This window comes from Emys orbicularis, chromosome 7 (genome assembly GCF_028017835.1).
Source record: "Emys orbicularis isolate rEmyOrb1 chromosome 7, rEmyOrb1.hap1, whole genome shotgun sequence".
NCBI lineage: Eukaryota > Metazoa > Chordata > Testudines > Emydidae > Emys > Emys orbicularis.
In genome coordinates, this window is record NC_088689.1 from 41198658 (window position 1) to 41221544 (window position 22887).

Genomic DNA, 22887 nt, shown 5'->3' on the forward strand with positions numbered 1-22887 from the left:
TAGGACACTTGACCACGCCATGCTAGTAGCAAGTAATCTGGTATCATTGCCTGACAGAGCCTGGCAGCGTATGGTCCCGGTGTTTGCTGGCATTCAAGCAACATCCGTTCTTTATCTTGCTGTGTAATCCTCAGGAGAGTGATATCGCTTAGGGTAACCTGGTTGAAATAAGGGAATTTAATTAAGGGGACTGAGGTGGCCGTTCCTACTGGGCTGTTTGCCTGTGGCTGAAAAGAAATCCTTCCCTGCATTTAGCCAAGTGCAGGGGGGGGGGGGAGGATTGGCCCAGAGCTTTTCGCATTTTGCTAGCAGGGATCTTCCCTGATACCAGCCAGGCGGTGGGGGGAGGGAGAAAGCACTCATCCCAGAGAATTCATGGCGGGTGGGGGGGGGGGGGTGTTAGTTTGGTTCCTGCAGGGATCTTCCCTGATACCAGCCACGCGGTGGGGGGAGGGAGAAAGCACTCATCCCAGAGAATTCATGGCGGGTGGGGGGGGGGGGGTGTTAGTTTGGTTCCTGCAGGGATCTTCCCTGATACCAGCCACGCGGTGGGGGGAGGGAGAAAGCACTCATCCCAGAGAATTCATGGCGGGTGGGGGGGGGGGTGTTAGTTTGGTTCCTGCAGGGATCTTCCCTGATACCAGCCACGCGGTGGGGGGAGGGAGAAAGCACTCATCCCAGAGAATTCATGGCGGGTGGGGGGTGGTGGTGTTAGTTTGGTTCCTGCAGGGATCTTCCCTGATACCAGCCACGCGGTGGGGGGAGGGAGAAAGCACTCATCCCAGAGAATTCATGGCGGGTGGGGGGGGGGGTGTTAGTTTGGTTCCTGCAGGGATCTTCCCTGATACCAGCCACGCGGTGGGGGGAGGGAGAAAGCACTCATCCCAGAGAATTGGATGGGGGGGGGGGTGTTAACCTTCAGCAGCAGAAAACAAGCTAACAGGAAAACTGCAGCACAACGGGCTTTGCTTGGTATGTGGGAAAGCAGGGCGCAGAAGCCTAAAGACAGTGGCTTACCATGGCAGCATGCAAGGTGAATTCTGTTGCCCCGACCTGCGTCTGTGATCTCTAGCAGCAAAGCCACAGGCACTCAATATTAAGAGGCAAAATGCGACCTTGCACAGAAATCACATGTGCTATGTAATGTGAATAGTATACACCGTGAAAGAGTATAAGCATTGTTCTGAAAAATGTATCTATTAAAAAAATTCTCTCCTTTTTTCACTCCCTCCAGCAGGTGCAAATGTTTCAAGCCTCCCTCCTCCTTCCCGAAGGCTATCCCAGATAAGGCGTCGTAAAAAAAAGACGAGAGAAGAGATGTTTTCCGAAATCATGCAATCCACCAGGAATGAAAGAGCTCATCTGAATGAGTGGAAGGAGACGGTTTGCAAGTATAGGAAAGAAGCCAGTGACCGTGAGGACAGGAGGGACCAACGTGAGGACATGAGGGACCAACGTGAGGACAGAAGGGACCAACGTGAGGAGAGGAGAGACGCTCGAGATGAGAGGTGGCGGCAGGAAGATCAGAGGAGTCGGGAAGCAACGCTGGGGCTGCTGCGTGAGCAAACAGACATGCTCCGGCGTCTGGTGGAGCTTCAGGAACGGCTGCTGGAGAACAGAGTGCCGCTACAGCCCCTGTATAACCCCCCTACCTCCTCACCATGTTCCATAGCCTCCACACCCAGACGTGTAAGAACACGGGGGGGGAGGCTCCGTACACCCTCCCATTCCACCCCAGTGGACAGCCCAAGCAAAAGGCTGCCATTTTCTTAACCTTTTTTTACTGGGCTTTTCCTTCCCGCTGATCCTCCTCCCAAACCCCACTCAGGTTCTCTCCCTCTTTTTATAATCAATTAATAAAGAATAAATGATTTTTAAACAATGGTGACTTTATTTCCTTTGAAAGCAAGCTGGGGGAAGGGGGAGGGTGGGTTCCTTACAGAGAATGAGTCAATAAAGGGGGCGGGTTTTCAGGAAGGATAAACAAACATAAATTTCACACTATAGCCTGGCCAGTCATGAAACTGGTTTTCAAAGCTTCCCTAATGCGCAGCGCTTCATCGTGTGCTCTTCTAATCGCCCTGGTGTCTGGCTGCGAGTAATCAGCAGCCAGGCGATTTGCCTCAGCCTCCCACCCTGCCATAAAGGTCTCCCCCTTGCTCTCACAGAGATTGTGAAGCACACAGCAAGCAGTAATAACAATGGGGATATTGGTTTGGCTGAGGTCTGAGCGAGTCAATAAGGATCGCCAGCGACCTTTTAAACGGCCAAATGCACATTCTACCACCATTCTGCACTTGCTCAGCCTGTAGTTGAACAACTCCTGACTCCTGTCCAGGCTGCCTGTGTATGGCTTCATGAGCCATGGCATTAAGGGGTAGGCTGGGTCCCCAAGAATAACAATTGGCATTTCAACATCCCCCACGGTTATTTTCTGGTCCGGAAAGTAAGTCCCTTGCTGCAGCCGTTTAAACAGATTGGTGTTCCTGAAGACGCGAGCGTCATGAACCCTTCCCGGCCAGCCCACATGGATGTTGGTGAAACGTCCCTTGTGATCCACAAGTGCTTGCAGCACCATTGAGAAGTACCCCTTGCGGTTTATGTACTGGGTACCCTGGTGCTCCGGTGCCAAGATAGGAATATGGGTTCCATCTATTGCCCCACCACAGTTAGGGAATCCCATTGCAGCAAAGCCATCCACTATGACCTGCACATTTCCCAGAGTCACTACCTTTCGTAGCAGCACCTCCGTGATTGCTTTGGCTACTTGCATCACAGCAGCCCCCACAGTAGATTTGCCCACTCCAAATTGATTCCCGACTGACCGGTAGCTGTCTGGCGTTGCAAGCTTCCACAGGGCTATCGCCACTCGCTTCTCAACTGTGAGGGCTGCTCTCATCTTGGTATTCTGGCGCTTCAGGGCAGGGGAAAGCAAGTCACAAAGTTCCATGAAAGTGCCCTTACGCATGCGAAAGTTTCTCAGCCACTGGGAATCGTCCCACACCTGCAACACTATGCGGTCCCACCAGTCTGTGCTTGTTTCCCGGGCCCAGAATCGGCGTTCCAAGCCTATAACCTGGCCCATTAACATCATAATCTCCAAAGCACCGGGGCCCGCGGTCTCAGAGAATTCTGTGTCCGTGTCCATGTCCTCATCACGCTGGTCGCTGCGCTGCAATCGCCGCCTCCTCCTCCTCGCCTCTTTTTTCTGGTCCTGTGTAAGCATAAACTCCACGAGAAAGCGCGAGGTGTTTATAATGTTCAAGACTGCGTTCTGGAGCACAACGGGATCCATGCTTGATGCAGAATGGAGTCTGCAGAGTTCACTCAGGAAAAAAGGCGCGAAATGGTTGTCTGCCGTTGCTTTCAGGGAGGGAGGGGGAGGCTGTACCCAGAACTACCTGCGACAATGTTTTTTGCCCCATCATGCACTGGGGTCTCAACCCAGAATTCCAAGGGGGGTGGAGACTGCGGGAACTATGGGATAGCTATGTAAAAGCTACCCACAATGCCACGCTCTGGAAATCGATGCTACTATGGTAGCTTGGACGCAAACCACCGAATTAATGGTGCCTAGTGTGGCCGAATACATTCGAATTTATAAAATCGGTTTCCTAAATTCGAATTATATAAATTCGAATTAATCCTGTAGTGTAGACATACCCTAAGATGCACATTGGTAAAGATGTTCACGTCCGGCAGGCTGGGCGTCCCAGAATGCACACGCTATGACATCACATGGATACGTCATCACGCGTGGGTTCTGCCTGACAATGCCGTCACAGAGAGCCGGAGATCAAGGCGCAGGCAATGGCAGAACGCCACAGCCCTACATCACAGCGAGGGACCGTCCCGTCCCGGCTCCGGTCCGCCCCCATCCCAGCATGCCTCTGCCTCCGGAAGAGCGGCGGGGGCGGGGCCTTGCTGTACGCCGCTCCAGTTTTCTCTGTAGTAGGGACAGTGGAGCTGGTTGCTGGGGCAGGGGACTGTGGCGCCGTCGCTGCGGAGCCCGGGACAGCAGGTAAGAGCGGCCGGTCCCCGCACCCAGCGCGCGCTGCAACCTCCTTAGGCAGGGGCCTTATTCCCAGAGCCGGAGGCACGTAGGTGCCAGTGAGTCCCTGCTGCGCATTCTGCGTAAGGGAGAGGGCACGGGGGTCTCTGCGGGGAACCGTGACCCTCCTTGGTGTGGCGGGCCGGGTGGCTCGTTACCCTCTGCTGCTCCGCCCCCCCATCCCAGTCTGCGAGCCCGGTTTGCCGCAGCGTTTGCGGTGCAAGTTCGGTGTGTGTCAGCAATGAGTTGGGGGAGGCGGCTCTGCTCCCTCTACGCACTGGGGTCAGCGGCTGGGGGCTGCCCTCAGAGGAGTGCTGGGGGTCCTGACTTATCAGAGGCCAGCCATGACCCTACGAGTGAATGATAGAGGGCTAAATGAGGGGCCTGGGGTGGGGCGGAGTGGGGGCTGGCCCCACTGCCCACAGCCCAGTTTCAGAGGCGGGGTACAGCCGCTGGGGCAGGGGACAACAGCCCAGCCCAGTCGCTGGGACGTGGGAGGATAGAGGGGTTCCTCCTACTTAGGGATAAACTTGGCCATACCCCCTTCACCCCACATCCCAGCTGCGGGTTGGAAGAGAAAGGAGCACGGTCCCTCTTGCCTGTCCCAGTGTCGGGACTTTGGGGGGGGGGGGGGTCTCTCCCTCAACTCCAGTGCCTGTCTCTGCTGCTTAGCCCTTCCAAGTAGCAAAAGTAACCCCAGACTGGTCAGTTTCATGCCCCTCTTAAAGAACCCTGTGAGCCGCAAGGGAAACTAACAAGACAGCTTCACTCTGCTCCTTGGGAAACCTCTGATCATCATCAGCTGAGTCACTGAGTTGTTTAAGGCAGCACTGCCTACACTCACCTTCAGAAGGGGATGAGGACCATATAGGTGGAAGATAATTTTTTTACAACTATAAGTTCTAGAAGCTCTTTTAAAAATGAAAGCTTAAATTCTATAGAAATAGATGATTCCCATAGTTGACAGATAACACTTCCTGCTTGCAAAGGGTAAGTAGGTGAGTGGATTTTCCAAGCACTGCTTAATTAAATTGTATATTTTGAGTTATTTATGTAGAATATATCCCCTAAATTTTTCTAATATTTTCAATCTGGTCTTTTTGTTTTTAGAGGATATGTGACTTTAATTATCCTGTAAAAAAATCTTTTCCTCATGTTGTGCCTCTTGAATAGGTAACTCAACAGCATTCAGAAAAGTGACCCATGTTGCAGACCTAGTATGAGTGAAGTCCAAGATTATTCCACTGAGGCAATCTTAAAAATAAACTATCTTGTTCTAGAACAAACGTCCCTTTATTTTCCATCTTCAAATATAGTATATAGCTCTTTCAAGCAACACTGTCTATAGCAGTGGTCCTCAAACTTTTTTTGTTGCACCCCCCTTACTCGTAATGGAATCTGTCCACCCCCAAACTCCCACGGGAGGTGTCAGGAGCCGGGGGTAGAGGCCTGAGCCGGAGTGACACTGGGAGCAGAGTGGGGCTGGGTGGTGCTCCCTTTCCTCCTCCCTCAAATGTTCCTCTGTGCCCCACAGTTTGGGGACCACTGATCAATAGAATAACAATCCTATTTGGCCCATGAGGCCACTAATTTTACAGTTTTAAATAATGAGTATATTTTGTTTGTATTCTGGAAAGAGTATTTGAGTGGGCTTCAGCCTTAATGTTAGTTACAACTCCATATCAGCCTTATACTGTAAATCAGTGGCTCTCAACTTGGGTATGTGTACCCCTGGGGGTATGCAGAGGTCTTCCAGGGAGTACATTAACTCACCTTGATATTTGCCTAGATTTACAACAAGCTACATAAAAAACACTAGCAAAGTCAGTACAAACTAAAATTTCATACAGACAATGACTTGTTTATACTGCTCTATATACTGTACCCTGAAACGCAAGTACAATATTTATATTCCAATTGATTTATTTTATAACTATATGGTAAAAATGAGAAAGTAAGCAATTTTTCATTAATAGTGTGCTGTGACACTTTTGTATTTTTATGTCTGATTTTGTAAGCAAGTAGTTTTTAAGTGAGGTGTAACTTGGGGGTATACAAGACAAATCAGACTCCTGAAAGGGGTACAGTAGTCTGGAAAGGTTGAGAGCCCTTGTGTAAATAGATCAATGGCATTATCCAGTTCAATAAACTGGGTTTCCAAGGAGCAGAGAAGTAACTATTGATAAAGAAGGAAAAAAGTCTGTGAAAAAGGACGCTGATGTTGAAGTTTTGGAGACATTGTGGGATTTCATGGAGGGTTCATGCCACAGCTCTAGAGTAGAAGGAAAAAAACCCAGCCCTACTTCCTGAAAGTCTTCACCATTGGACAGTGTTATGACTCGTGACTAGCCAAACCTAGCATTACAATAAGAATATAATCTGCAAAAATTACTGTACGGGAAGCAGGTTAATCAGTTCATATCCAGTCAAGATTGCAAGTGATCAGAAGTTATCATCATTTGATTACTCAGTTGTCTATGTAAAATGAACTGGTGATGGAAGTTCAGCATCATAACTAACATCCTTTATCAGAAAGGATGAGTGACAGAGTCTGGAGATGGTCATTCTGTAACAAGGGCACATAGGTTGGAAAAAGAAACTAGCTTGTTTTTGTCAATGCTGCACTAATTTTAATGGATAGGCCTTTAGTCCCCAGTACTGCCAAGGTAGTAGTAATTCCCTTTTAAGAAAGTTGGCTAAACCTTATATTCAGTAACTTTTTTGTTTCATTCATTTTTCTTTCAAATTATTTAGGGATATATACATTTTGCCTTTTATATTAGGGTAGTTTGTCAACATTAATATAATGAGGACTCTGGGCACTGTTTTAATCAGAATTGTATTGTATTGTTCCAGGTGCTATATACACACAGTCCTGTTCCAAAGAGATTACAACCCCCAATGCCACCACTAAATACAGCTGTATTACATAATCATTTTGGGGGTGTCCCACAGCACAGAATGGGAACTTCTGTAATACCTCTGTCTTATCTTAATCTAGATGAGATGATACTGTGCTGGCTTCATTTTGGGTACTTTGTGCTTTACCTAGGAATAAAAGTAGATTCCTACTTTCCTGCTGCTTGGAAACCTGGCTTGTTAAACTGGATAATGCCATTGATTTATTTACGGTATGAGGTTGATATGGAGTTGTAACTAACATTAAGACTGACGCCCACTGAAATACTCTCTCCAGAATACAAACTAAATATACACATTTAAAACTAAAAAGTGACTTTGTAAAAATGACATGGGTTTCCATCTCTATTGTGTCTCAGTCAGAGTAGAGTGCTTTAAATCAATGATTAAATCATGATTTAAATATGTTGATTTAAAAAAAAATCTTAACACACGTAAGTTGAATTTTTTTTGCAATTGCACCTTTAGTTTAAAATTTATAATGCTTCCCGTTTTTATGACCGACCACTACTGGTAAGGTATCTTATTTTAATTTTACAGAACTGCTATAGGTGCAAAACAAAATATTGAAAATTAAGTTCCTGATTCTGCAAACACTACTTGTGTGACTAGTCCCATTGATTTCAGTGGGATTACTCATGCTTGTGAATAAGTGGTTGCAGCAACAGGGGCAATAATTGTATTTTTATTTCAGACTTTTCTTAGTGGCATAAAATGTTTAATACTTGAAAATGAAATTGCCTTAGTGTTAATAATAACAAGTTAGTTAGACTTGCAACAAAATTGTTGTGAACTTTTTTTGTACACACAGGCCAAAATCTTCAAAAACAGGGACCTAAAATTAAACGCTTAAGATTGGGACTTTCTCAGCACTCTAGTGTCTTAAGAGCAGAAGTCCTATTGATCTCAAACTGCAAACCCTGATGGAGTATAGCCTGGTTGGAGTCTTTGAGCTTTCTTGACTTGTGGATATTCCATATATTAGAAGGCAGTGTTGGTTGCATAAAGACCAGGCTACTTGCTTATCAATTTTGTGTTTGAGTTTGTATTCTCTCAGTAAAGATGTTAATCAGACTCTGAATGTGCCATTTTCAGCATAGGTGGGCATTTTAAGTGTGACGATTCATAGAAAAGAATCTGTGTAAAATCTGAAATTCTGCTAACAACTAGGAAACTTAAGACACAAGCAAACATTTATTTTGGCAACTTAAAGGATTGTTTAAAATATTATTACATTTAAAAATTGATTTAAAAATTTTTGATGATAATCTTTATCTATCCTCAAAGCTTCCACATTAGATGTACGCCGTGTACAAGTAAAAAAGCTTTGAGAAACTGCCAACCCTATAAACTCAGCCTAAGATCTGAAAGTGGTTATTTCCTTCTTGCATGTTATCAGCTGTTAAAAAAAGTTTGGGCTAAATTATGGTGTCAGACAGTTGTGTAACCCCATAGTTTGTTTTTATTGAGGTTGTTCACCATAATAAGTGTGCTCTGCAATTAATACTTGGTAAATACTTTGGTTGATGCATAAGAAGGAATAGAATGCAGCTCAGTCTCATAGCTGTGTTGGCTCTTGCTGGGATAGTGGCAGTAAAATAAAATTGGTCTGTAAAGTAGGCATATATGGTGCTGAATATTCACAGGAAGCAGATCTGATGAGTAAGAAGTTTCTTTTATATAGTCATGGTTCAAAGGAGAACCAAACTTTAAAGCCTTGGAAAAGTAAAATCTAATGGATGTCATTGACTATCTGATTTTCCTACACAATATGTCCCCTTTAGGAGTTTTTGCAGTATAAATGATATTTTAATATTGAAAAGTGGTTGAGTTTTTTGTGCTGCTTTATTAGATCTTACTACAAATTCACAAACCAGTTGTTCTACAGCAACTGATAGCTATGCTGTCAAGATGAGATGGTCACTGACGCAAGCTTTCTTTTTCCCCTCAAAATGTTGAAACTGCTATTATATACTGTAGTATATAGGTTTTCTTGTAAAGATTAATGTGACTGTGGTTTGGTCTTGAGGCGTGTCACACCCAGCCTGCATTTAGACTTGCCTTTTGAAAAGGAGCAGGTAATATAAAGATGACATTGTTAACAATCAAATCCTTGCAGACAGACTTGTAAGTATGCAGTCCTCTCATTTGCAATCATAAATAGTCATTAGAATTAAGGCTACAATTTTGTCATGGACGCTTTTACTAAAAGTCAGGGACTGGTCACGGGCAATTAACAAAAATTCACAGAAGCCATGACCTGTCCCTGACTTTTACTAAAAATGTCCATGACAAAAAGGGGCAGGGAGGAAGGTCCAGAACCCTGCCCTGCTGTGGCTGGGAGCTGCAGCCCATGGCTGGGAGCTGGGAAGGACCCTTGCCTGTGGCGGTTGGGGAGCTGCCTGGGTATTTCTCCCCACCAGCAGGTGGCGGCATTGCCCCCACCACCCGCGGCGGCTGGGGAGCTGTTGGGGCATTACCCCCACCCCTGCTGCCCATGGTGGCTGGGGAGCTGTGGGGGACTCCCTCCACTTCCAGGCAGCAGGGGGACTCCCCCCACTCCAGGCAGCAGGGGGACCCCGAACCTCCTGGCCACCGTGGGAGGTGGGGGTAGCCTGCAGCTCCCTGCTGCTGCAGGCTGAAGTCACGGAAGTCTGTGGAAGTCACGGATTCCATGACTTCTGCAACCTCAGTGACCAAATCGTAGCCTTAATTAGAATCAATAAAAGCAAAATCTGACTCTCGTAAGTGAAAAATAATTTTGTTTTTCCCCTCGCAGCTTATGACCGGACATGCTAATGCTGTGTTTTAATAAAGCAGTTTATTATTTCATAAAACTCATTCATTGGGTGGTAGGTTTGACTAATTTGATCATGGGTTTTCTGTTCTGTACACTGTTTGACATTGTACCATATGACATTTTGATTAAAAAATTAGAATGATATAAAATTAAGATGGCACACATTAAATGGATCAAAACCTAGCTAACTGATAGGTCTCAAAATATAATTGTAAACAGGGAGTCATCATCAAGTGAGTATGTTTCCAGTGGCATCCCACAGGGATTGGTTCTTGGCCCTATGTTTTTTAATGTTTTTTTTTTTTTTTTTTAAATCAACGACCTGGAAGAAAACACAAAATCATCACTGATGACGTTTGCAGATGACCCAAAAATGGGGGAAGTGGCGAATAATGGAGGACAGATCACTGATTCAGAGTGAACTGGTTCTTTTGATAAACTGGGGACAAGCAAATAATACGCATTTTTAATATGGCTAAATGTAAATGTATACGTCTAAGAACAAAGAATGTAGGTCATACAGGATTGGGGACTCTATTTTGGGATGCAGTGATTCTGAAAAACATTTGGGGTGGATATTCAGTGGGAACTCCCACTGTGATGCTTTGACCAAAAGAGCTAATGCAATCCTAGGATGCATAACCAAAGGAATCTCGAGGTAGGAGTAGAGAGGTTATTTTACAGTTTGTCATTGGTGCAACAGCTGGTTGAATACTATCTTGTTCTGGTGCCCACAATTCAAGAAGGGGATGTTGATAAATTGGAAAGAGTTCAGAGAAGAGCCATGAGAATGATTAAAGGACTGGAAAACCTGCCTTATAGCAATAGATGCAAGGAGCTCAATCTCTTTAGCTTAAAGAGAAGGTTAAGAGGTAACTTGATCACAGTCTGTAAGTATCTACATGGGGAACAAATATTCAATAATGAGCTTTTCAATCTAGCAGAGAAAATTGTAACATGATCCAATGGCTGTTAGTCGAAGCTAGACAAATTCTGACAGGAAATAAGGCATAGATTTTTGACAGTCGGGGTAACTAACTATTAGAATAATTTATCAAGAGTTGCTGTGCGTTCTCCATCACTGATAATTATTAAACAAGATTGGATGTTTTTCTAGAGGATCTGCTCTAGGAATTATTTGGGAGAAGTTCTGATGCCTATGTTATACAGGAGGTCAGACTAAATCACAGTTGTCCCTTCTGGCCTTAGACTTTATGAATCACACACTTGGTATGAAAATGCTGTGTAAATCTTGGAATGGAGAAATAAGTGCTTTCAGTCTCGGATCAGGGTCAGTGTAGCTTTTTAATAAAGGGATCCTGTGACGTTAACTCAAAACCACAAAAATACCATAGGTCCGTTTACACTAGAAAGGATTTGCCAGGGTAGTTATACCAGCATAGATATACTGCCACTCCCTCCTAGGCTATGTCTACACTAGCACTTTGGTCAGTATAACTTATGTCGCTCAGGGGCATGAGAAAAAACACACACCGCTGAGTGACATAGGTTATGGCGACAGAAACGCCGGTGTGGACAGCACTCTGTCAAAGGGAGAGTGTTCCCTGCTGCTCATTCGGGGTGGTTTAATTATGTTGACAGGAGAGCTCTCTCCTATTGGCATAGGGCAACTACACGAGAGATCTTTCACTGGCGCTGCTGCACTGGTACAGCTGTGCTGCTGTAAACTCTCTAGTGTAGACATGACCTAACTAGTGGAGATGCAAGTTGTACCAGCAACAGCACTCTTTGGCTGGTATAACTTATACCAGTTCCTTAAGCAAAATAAGCTATACTGCCCTTTTTGCTTGTATAACTGTTTCAATGCTGGCAAAAACCCTAGTACAGCTATGTTGGTTAGGGGTGTGATTTCCATCCCCCTCCCTGCCCCACATCCCATACTCATAATAAATATAGCTATACCACCAAATCTTTGAAGTGTAGACCAGGTCTTAATGTTAGTGGGCAGTGGCAGAGATGCTTCAGAGAACAAGAGTTTGTGTCAATGAGCTCTGCTATTCCTGATTTTTTCGGTCTGTTTTACCACATGACTGTGGCTACTACAGTGCAGGCTCCTTTGGGGAGGCAGACTGCCTATTAGCGTGGTTACAAAATTAAAACACTATTTAGGCATTGACAAAACAGAATGCATAAAACTGTTCTGCCCAGAAAAAGATAGTCTTATCAGGTTTACTGATGAGCGGTGCAAAAACTTACAAGGTAGACTTTGAGCTTTTTCCTCCGGAAACCTGGGTGTAAATTCTGCCTTAGGTTAGAGAGAATGTACATCTGGGTTCATACTCTTTTCTGGGTTGTCAGGCTCACAACACCTTCCCCGCTCCTGCTCCAACAATGATTTTGCTTAATTGGCAGTTTGTGAGAGATCCAGGACAAGAAGAATATTAGGTGGATATTTCATTTGAGCATTAACCTGCCTTGACAGGATTAAGTGGAAAGAAGTTCCAGAACTGTCTTACCCAATCTAGTGTTGTTAGTCTCTCGGTTTTTAATTTTTTTCCCTATAGTCACTCAAAAGTTAAAAATAATTCTGTACTTTCTTGCAACTTGACTGCAGTGTCTAGTGCATCAGCATAATCCAGAAAGTAGATCAGTCATATATATAATAAACAGACTCTGGTAGACTGCCACTGTATGATATTTTCTGTGTCTTCTGTTGAAAACTTGTGCCTTAGAGTATATGCTAATGTAGCAGGGTGAAATCTGGAATAAAATGCAAAAAATCAGTTTCAAAGACACCTTTCATGCAGCAGTTTTTGGCTTTACAGAGGATTACAAAAAATTATATAACATCTGGCCAGTTAAGGCTGTCTTCTCACTAAAGATCTTTTCCATAATAACACATTGAAACAGCTTCGGCTGTGACAAACAGAATTCAACTTTCATGGATTAAACCTTCATTGCGTACAACTGCCATGCTTTAAGGGAAAAAAACTGAAATAAAACTCAGTGACTGAAAATTAATTCTTCCCTTTTCAAACTCAGTCTAAACCAGATTCTAAATTAATACCAAAAATTCAAGCCCTAATTCAAGAAATTCAAGACATAATTTGATGTAAACATGCAATACAAGATTTTAGTGTTTATTATATTGTGTATTGTGTTAACAATTCATACTTATAATGGATATATCTTATGGAAAATTAATAAATATGTTAAAATAATCCACTACAAAAGGAAATTGGTTTTGCAAACCGAACAGCTGTGTGGGTGATATTTTTCACTTATGGTCTGGGTGAGCCTTTCTTCTAATCTTCAACATAGATGTGAGCTTCAGCTATCTTCGTTTATTTTTATAATTCTGTGTGTAGATGTTACTTGAACAGACTTGAGTTTTCTTCTCCAAATTATATGTGGCAGCCTTCGGAATGGTTACTTTCCAGTACTAAGAAACTAAGATATTAAAAAATACACCTACGCAGCAAAAGAGAAACCATGTACAAGTTCCAAGTATCAGAGGGGTAGCCGTGTTAGTCTGTATCCACAAAAACAATGAGGATTCCGGTGGCACCTTAAAGACTAACAGATTTATTTGGGCATAAGCTTTTGTGGGTAAACCCCCCCACTTCTGAAGAAACCTTATGCTCACAAGCTTATGCCCAAATAAATCTGTTAGTCTTTAAGGTGCCACCGGATTCCTCATTGTTTTCATGTACAAGTTCTGAAATAGTCTAAAAAGCAAATTGCTTACTCAAGCATATACATCATACAAGGCCTTATGCCCTATATGGGGATTTTAGCTTTAGTTCATTCCAATCCTAATATTCTCTATGCATTTTGGTATAAAATTAAGTTTAATCTTACACTTGCACAATTTAAAATGTGCTACAGATTTCTGTATTTACTCAGACTCATAGACTTTAAGGCTAGAAGGGACCATTATGATCCATCTGAGCTCTTACATGTTGCAGGCCACAGAACCTCACCCACCCACTCCTGTAGCAGGCTCATAACCTCTGGCCGAGTTCCTGAAGTCCTCAAATCTTCATTTAAAGAAGTGCAAGTTACAGAAAATCTACCATTCACTCTAGTTCAAGCCTGAAAGTGTCCCATGCCCCAGGCTTCAGAGGAAGGTGAAAAAAACCCTAGTGTCTGCCAATCTGACCCAGGGGAAAATTCTTTCCTGACCCCAAATAGGGCAGTCAGTTATACCCTGAGCATGTGGGCAAGACCTGCCAGACATTCTGGGAAAGAATTCTCAGTAGCAACTCAGAGCCCTCCCTCTTTAGTGTCCCATCTCCAGCAGCTGGAGATAATTTGCCAATAACAATCATGGATGGGCCATATGCCATTCTAGGCAGCCTCATCATACCATCCCCTCCATAATAAGTTTTAAAACAAGTTAGGTTTTTTGCCCCCTCTGCTCCCCTTGGAAGGCTGTTCCAGAATTTCACTCCTCTGATGGCTAGAAACCTTCACATAATTTTGAGCCTAAACTTATTTATGGCCAGTTTATATCCATTTGTTCTTGCACCAACATTAGCCCTTACCTTAAATAACTCCTCTCTCTCCCTGGTGTTTTTTCCTCTGATGTATTTATAGAGAGCCATCATATCACCCCCCCATCCTTAGTTTTGTTAGACAAGCCTAGCTCCTTAAGTCTCCTCTCATAAGGTAGGTTTTCTATTCCTCTGATCATCCTAATAGCCCTTCTCTGCACTTGTTCCAGTTTTAACCAGTATTGCACACAGTATTCCAGATGAGGTCTCACCGGTGAGGCCCTGTATAAGGTCAATAACACTTGCCTATTTCTACTGGAAATACCTTACCTGATGCTTCCTAGGATTGCATTAGCCTTATTCACAGCTGCATCAAATTGGCGACAATTGGTCATCCAGTGATTGACCAATACACCCAGGTCTTGTGCCTCATCTGCTGCTTTCAACTGATATGTCCCCCACTTTTGGCAAAAAATCTGTTAGCCTAAGTGCATGACTTTGCAGGATTGATTTTTGTCCCATTTTTTTTACTTCAGTTCTCAAGGTTGCTCAAATCTTCTTGTATGTTATTCTGCTCCTCCTCCTCATATTGGTAATATTTCCCAACTTTGTGTCATGTGCAAATTTTATTAGCTCACGTACACTCTTTGTGCCACAGTCATTAATGAAAATGTTAAATATGATTAGTCCCAAGATGGATCCTTGAGGGAACTGCACTAGTAACCTCCCTCCACTCTTATTATTCACCTTTCAGCATGACCCATTGTAGTCTCCCCTTTAACTAGTTCCTTACCCACCTTTTGATTCTTATTAATCCCCATCTTCTCCAATTTAACTAATTTCACATGTGGAACTGTATCAGATGCTTTGCTGAAACCCAGGTAGATTAGATTTATTGCATTTCCTTCGTCTAGAAGTTATCTTTTCAAAGAAAGAGATCAGGTTGGTCTGGCATGATCTACCTTTTGTAAAACCATGTTCTATCTTATCCTAATTACCATTTACCTCTATATCCTTAACTACTTTCTCTTTCAAAATTTGTTCTAAGACCTTGCATAAAATTGAGGTCAAACTACAGGTCTGTAGTTTCCTGGATCATTTCCCCCCCTTTCTTAAATATAGGTATTATTTGCAATTCTCCAGTCATAGGATATAACCCCCGAGTTTACAGATTCATTAAAATTTTTTGCTATTGGGCTTGCAATTTCATGTGCCAGTTCCCTTAATGTTCTTGGATTGAGAACATCCGGGTCCCCCAATTCGTCCCATTAAGCTGTTTGAGTTCAGCTTCCACCTCAGATGTGGTAATTTCTACTTTCATATCCTTGTTTCTGTTAGCTACCCTGCCACTATCTCAAGCATCTCAGTGCCCTTATTAAAAACTGAGGCAAAGTATTTGTTTAGGTGTTGGGCCATACCTGTGTTATCTCTAATCTCCATCCCATCCTCAATGCTTAGTGGTCCCACTTCTTCTTTCCTTGTTTTCTTTGTATCTGTGTGGATAAAGAACCTTTTACTGTTGGTTTTAATTTTCTTTGCAATGTCCAACTCCGCTTGGCTTTTGGCAGTTTTCACTTTTCCCCCTACATTTTCTGACCTCCAAGAGGTAGCTTTCCTTGCTGATCCATTCCTTCTAGGCTTTCTGTTTTGATATGCTTCTTCATCGGGTTGGTCTGCAACCCCTCCCTCTAAATATTTTTCCCTTGTTTGGGATGCAGCCTTAAGATAGTTTCTGCAACTTTGACTTAAAATAATTCCAAGCTTCCTCTGCGTTGAGATACTCAAGTTTTTCAGTCCAGTCCATCTCCCTAACTAATTCCCTTAATGTTTTTAAATTCGTCTCTTTTAAATTCAGGGACCCTAGTTGCAGACCTATTTTTCTTTCCATATACACCTCTGGTCCGATATAACGCGAATTCGGATATAACGCAGTAAAGCAGCGCTTCGGGGGACGGGGCTACTTTACCGCGTTATATCTGAATTTGTGTTACCGCAAGCGGTTCCTCTGCACCTGCCCGTTACTTGCTGCAGCCCTCCCCAGGCCCCCCTCCGCCCCAGCTCACCTCTGCTCCGCCTTCTCCCACGAGCGTGCCGCAGCTCCGCTTCTCTTCCCTCCCAGGCTTGCTGCACCAATCAGCTGTTTGGCGCAGCAAGCCTAGGAGGGAGGAGAAGCGGAGCTGCGGCGTGCTCGTGGGAGGAGGCGGAGGTGGAGCGGAGGTAAGCTGGGGCAGGGGGGCCGCAGCAAGTAAGGGGTGTGTGTGCAGAGGAACCACTCCCCACCCCAGCTCACTTCCGCTTCGCCGCCTCCTCCTCCCACAAGCACACTGCTCAGCTCCGCTTCTCCTCCCTCCCAGGCTTGCCGCGCCAAACAGCTGTTTGGTGCGGCAAGCCTGGGAGGGAAGGGGGAGAAGCGGAGCGGCAGCGGCGCGCTCAGGGAGGAGGCGGAGGCAGAGCGGAGGTGAGCTGGGGCGGGGAGCGGTTCCTCTCCCTACCCTAATATAACGCGGCCTCACCTATAACATGGTGAGATTTTTTTGGCTCCCAAGGACCGCATTATATCGGGGTAGAGGTGTAGTTTAAATTGAGTTAACTCATGATCACTCAAACCAAGCTGTCTTCTACAACCAGTTCTTCTATGACGTCTTTGCTGCTTACCAATACTAAATCTAAAATGGTATCACCTCTTGTTGGTTCAGTGACTATTGGGTGAAGAAATCTGTCGACTATCACATCCAGCAATATCTTGTCCTTCAGTCTAAATCTAGGAGATTAAAGTCTACCATAATCACAAAATTCCCAACAGTATTTATTTCATTAAAAATATTATTGGTCTCTGACCATATCCAAATTGGATCATGTGGGTCTATCGGAGACCCCAACCGCTATCCCGGTAGAGCAGTGTTTCCCAAACTTGGGATGCCGCTTGTATAGGGAAAGCCCCTTGCGGTCCGGGCCGGTTTGTTTATCTGCCGCGTCCGCAGGTCTGGCCGATCGTGGCTCCCACTGGCTTTGGTTCGCTGCTCCAGGCCAATGGGAGCTGCTGGAAGCGGCAGACAGTATGTCCTTCGGCCCGCGCTGCTTCCAGCAGCTCCCATTGGCCTGGAGCAGTGAACCGCGGCCAGTGGGAGCTGCGATCGGCCGGACCCGCGGACATGGCAGGTAAATAAACCGGCCCGGCCCGCCAGGGGCTTTCCCTACACAAACGGTGTCCCAAGTTTGGGAAACACTGAGGTAGAGCGTCTGTTAGTTTTCTTCCCCAAAGCGATTTTTGACTCAAACAGATTGTTTTATCCATTCCATCACTTCTAATTTCTTGACAGTCTACTTCATCGTTAATATACAGTGCTGCTCCATCACCTTTGCGTTTTATTTCTGTCTTTCCTGAACAGCATTTATCTTTCAACACTTGTATTCCAGACTACTATCCCCCCTGTTTTTGTTAACCAGATATTTTAGGGATTTCTCTTGTATTTTGTTACCAGGCCCCCCTGAATTTGTGTACAAACATCTTAGCTGTTTCTGTTTTGATCTCAGCCAGATTCCTTGTCCAATTAGGTGCAGTCATTTTATTGCTTGTATCGCCTACCTGACTGTTACTGTCAGTGGTATTGGCACTATCTTTCCTCTTGACCATTCTCCTACCCTCTGTTGTTCCTTTCTCCATTGCTGGATCCTCCCACTTGATTTTCTTCTTGCTCCACAGTAGAATTAGGCGTGGTGATTATATGAGCATCTCCCAACTGTCTCCACCAAATTCCTAGTTTAAAGATTTTAATTAGTTGTGCCAACCTCCATCCCAGAAGACTGCTTCCCTCCCTATTCAGGTGGCATCCATCACATAAGAACAGTCCTCTGTGAATGCCTGCCAGTCGTCGAATACCACAAAACTCCTCCCTATAGCACCATTGCCTGAGCCATCTGTTGATCAACATATTCTTGTCTTGTCTTCACTTTTCTCCTCGGGGAGAGGTAGAATCCCAGTGAAGATCACCTGTACCTCCATTTCTTTAAGCATCTTCCTCAGCCTGGCGTAGTCTTCCTTGGTGATGCATCCCATAAGAATCTAGCAATATCATTGTCCTTCATGTGGGAAGCAGTCTGTGGATTCTTTCCAGCTTCCATTAGGATCCCCTTCAGCTTCAGGTCCGCATACTGTATCTTTGCTCCTGGCAAACAGTACATCCTTCTGTTCTCCAGATAAGCTCTGGTGACAGGCCTGTCTGTTCTTAGTAGGGAGGTCCCAGTCATGTAGATCTGCTTCTTCCAGTGTTGGTGCGATTCTCTGGCCTTCCCTCTTCTTTCTGGCTGCAAGTCATATTGTCTTCTGTTCTCACTTGCAATCTTCAGCGAGTCATCCTCTGGCTATCTCCATTGTCTCTTCCCCTCTTCTTGTAGGACTAGCGCTCTTTTCTTCTTCCTTCTCTCCCATCTTCTGTTACTGCCTGCCTCTCCCCTTCTTTTTCCAAATCAGTAAACCTGTTCCTCAGCTCTTTCTTCTTCACTAGTTGGTCTGTTCCTCTGCCTTTGTTCTCATAGTCGCATGCTTCCACTGTTCACTTTCTTAATCCAGCAGTTTACCCTCACAGTTCTCTGGTCCAGCATGCATCTGCAAGTCTTGAGGCTTCCTTTCAGGCTCCTCCTTTCCTTTCCTCTATCCACTCAAATCCCCTTCAAAACTCAGCTATAGTTTCTAACTGCAACTCCAAACCTCAAATCTTCTCTTGCATCAGATCTAAATTAATGGAGATATCCTATCTCCTAGAACTGGAAGGGACCTTGAAAGGTCATCAAGTCCAGCCCCCTGCCTTCACTAGCAGGACCAAGTACTGATTTTGCCCCAGATCCCTAAGTGGCCCCCTCAAGGATTGAACTCACAACCCTGGGTTTAGCAGGCCAATGCTCAAACCACTGAGCTATCCCTCCCCCCCGTGCCATCTATCAGATGGCACTTAATACAAATGAGTCACTTTTTAGGTACCCTCTCCAGAATAATGTACATGCCACAGCTTTTATACCCAGTCATCTTCATTGTCTCTTTCATTCCTTGGGTCTCTACCGTTGCTATCTCCTGCTGCTGTCATAGTCTTCCCTCCTAAGTTCCTGTCAAGAAGGAAACTCTCACTCCTCTTCTCTTCTCCCCCCCCCCCTCCATCCTCCCCTTCAGCTCTATTTTCTAATTTCCGTGCTGCTGCACAGGAACTACACTGTGGAATTCTTCATTCCCCTGCCCACCACTGCAGCTAGCTGCCCCTGCTTTTGCTACTCCAACTAAAAAAACCTCCAACACATGTAAGCACATTTGTCTTCTGCTCATTCCTTTTTGTGTTGCGGGATGGTATTACCCTAATGGGGCTGCTGAGGATTCCCCTTGTGTTGGAAGAACATCTGTTCTCTAGGCCACTTGTTACTGCTTCTCCTCACCCCACTGTGTAATGAGTGTGTTGGGGTTTTGCTGGAACACACTTCTGCTCTGGTCATCTGGGATTGGTGGAATGTCCCAGGGTTCTAACTTGTGCTGAGAGAGAACCAATCCAGACATTGGCTTCCTCAAGATGGGGGTGGGGGACTAGAGATTGTAAAGTCAGTTATACTTACCCCTTCTCAAATACACCAAGTAGAGTTTGGGCATACCTGATGATTTGTACTTTTATCTTGATTCTGTTTAATAAGCAGTGATAAGGAATAGGGACTTAATTTTTTTCACATGGAAGTTTTGATTCTTGAGCCCTACAATAGAACAATTAAAAAATTCTGCAATTATGCAGCAAGTGACTTGGCTGCATGACCATATTACACAGGAAAGACTGACAATATGCATATGATTAGACTAACCTACCTTTTGTGCTTATATTGCCCTCATCGCCAGAGTATCTGAGCTCACAATCTTTAGTCTGTATCTTCACAACTCCCTGGTGAGCAACTAAGTGACTTGCTCAAGGTCACACAAGGGAGTCTAGTAGAGCAGGAAATCGAACCCACATCTCCTGAGTCCCATGCTAGTGCCATTGGACCATCTTTCCTTAAATAATACTGCATAAAAAGGGTCTTGAACCATGAAACCTTAGATCAGGCCTGCACAACTCGTAAAGCGGCGAGGGCCATATTACTCCAAAGAAAATAGCTGAGGGCCGAAACCCCCTGGCCGTGCTGAAACACGCCCCCCCCCCCCCCCAGCGCCGCCCAGCTGCCGTGTAAGCAAGCAGGACTCACCCCGGCGGCGCCTCCTGCTGGTCTTCTCGGGAATTAGCTCATCCAGCTGTTGGAGCGACCTCTGCAGGCCGGTGTCCCACTGCCGCTGGCTCTGTGTCCCTCCTGGACCCCGGTGCCCTTTGATCTGGGGTGCTGCCCCCTGGCAATACCCCCACACTCTGGCTCTTGGTCTCCTCTCTCTGGGGAACCCCCAATCCTCTAATCCCCACCTCACCTCAGTATAAGGCTACTGCCAGTCACTAACTAGCCCCCGCGCCCTGGGGTAGACTGCAGTATATCAGCCACTCATCACAGGCAAGGTTGGGTTTGGACCTGCTGCCTCCCTCTATAGCTGGGCTGCCCCTCTGCAGCCCTGGTACTGGTCTTAGGCCCTTAGCTAGGGCCGCAGCTTGGGGGTTTTCCAGGCTGGAGTTCCCCAGCTCCTCTAGCCTTCCCCAGCCCTGCTCCACTCCCAGTACCCTGCTCAACTCCCTAGCAGCCAGACCCTTCTCTCTCTACAAGCAGAGAGAGAGACTTCCTCTGGGCCTCTGGCTCACAGCCTTTTTATACAGGCCAGCTGGGGCCTGATTGTGGCATGGCCCAGTTGCAGCGGCTTCCCCAATCAGCTCAGCTTTCCCCCTGCCACAGCCCTCCCCCAAGGCTGTTTTAAGCCCTTCAGGGCAGGAGCGGGGTAAGCACCCTGCTACACCCCCCGAAACACATCCCCCACCCCAGCGCCGCCCGCACCGCGGAAACAAACTCTCCTTCCCCAGCGCCGCCCCGCCGAAACAGCTGTGGGCCGAAAAGGAAGGGTTTTTGGGGGGGAGGGGGGGGGAGAGGGTGTGATACTTTAGAATTTTTCAATTAAAGCAAACAATTTTTTTAAATTATTTTAATTTTTTTTATGAATCATGGAAAAATGAAAAACACCTGTTCCGTTGAAAGAAAACATTTGTACTTTTCATAATTATCTTGCAAATTTAATGAGAGATATTACATCTCTTTTCGGCAACAAGCTTGTCATATTTGAAGTGGATATTTTCATAATGTCTTCCAAATGGTCGTCAGTCAGAGAAGAACGTTGCTTGTTTTTATTCATGTTCATGATGGAAAATGTTTGTTAAAATAAATAAATAAATAAATAAATTAATGGAGATATCCCATCTCCTAGAACTGGAAGGGACCTTGAAAGGTCATCAAGTCCAGCCCCCTGCCTTCACTAGCAGGACCAAGTACTGATTTTGCCCCAGATCCCTAAGTGGCCCCCTCAAGGATTGAACTCACAACCCTGGGTTTAGCAGGCCAATGCTCAAACCACTGAGCTATCCCTCCCCCCCCCAATTGTTCACATATGTAAGTGCTTCCAAAAATGCTGAACGTTTTCAGTGCAACTTCAATAAGATTCTTGTATTTTTCATCGTCCAGACTTTTGTAGAAGTCCCACAGGCTGCTTTCTCTGTGCTTATTTCGGTAAACTGCCGAACATTGAAGTTCAATAACCTCCAACTGCAAATCTTGTGGCACTTCCTCTGGATCCACAGAAAAGGGATCTTCAATCAGCTTCAACTGGATGTCATCATCTTTAGACAAAGTAAGTCTTCTGTCAAATTCTTCAATCAAAAGATTGATGTGCTTTGCGTATTTTTCTCCTAACTCGGCGTGTTTGTGCTGAGGGATACGCTGTGCACAAGTGGGAAAGTGACACATTTCACCTTTTGACAGCTGACTTCTGAAAAGTTTCAATTTCATTTTGAAAGCTTTCACTGCTGCACACATTTGAAATATAAGTTGATTTTTTCCCTGAAGTTGAATGTTGAGATCATTCAGGTGTGCTGTAATGTCACAAAAGAAAAAGAGATCTTGATTCCAGGACTCATTTTCAAGCTCCGGGAATTTTATTGGCCCATTTTCTAGGAATTTTGCTATCTCCTCTTTCAAAGCAACGAAACGCTGGAGCACTCTTCCTCGACTCAACCACCTCACTTCCGTATGGTAGATTAAGTCGCTGCACTCGGCATCTTCCCCTTCAAGAAAGGCTCGAAATGTCCTATGTTTTAGTCCTCTAGAACGGATGAGGTTTACAATGGAAACTACCACTGACATTACATGCTCAAATTTTAAGACTTTGCTACACAAAACCTGCTGATGTATAATGCAGTGATGTTTGGTTATTTGTCTCCCGATAAATTCTTCAAGAAGAATAACTGCTCCAACATTTTTTCCACACATAGCTGGAGCACCATCAGTACAAATGGCCACCAAGTTTGTGAAATCTACTCCCAACTTATCATTCATGCACTTTGTCACTTCACTGGAGATTTCTTTTCCAGTTGTGCGACCCATCATGGAGCACATGCCAACAAGTTCTTCAGTAATTTCAAAGTTTTTATCAATACCTCTAATAAAAATAAGAAGTTGGGCGGTGTCTTTTAAATCGGTGCTTTCATCCATAGCTAGGGAGTAAAAGCAGA

General features: G+C 45.0%; 1 protein-coding gene across 3 annotated transcripts in view; it reads left to right on the plus strand.

Annotated features, from left to right (window-relative positions):
* The first annotated feature begins 3909 nt into the window (after positions 1–3909).
* Positions 3910–22887, plus strand: part of MICU1 (mitochondrial calcium uptake 1) — a 237289-nt gene continuing 218311 nt past the window's right edge. For 2 of the 3 annotated variants that reach the window (XM_065407427.1, XM_065407426.1), the window contains exon 1: positions 3910–4021. The gene's annotated coding sequence lies outside the window, so the exon portion shown is untranslated. The remainder of the gene's footprint in view (positions 4022–22887) is intronic. The other variant, XM_065407428.1, reaches the window with a different exon arrangement.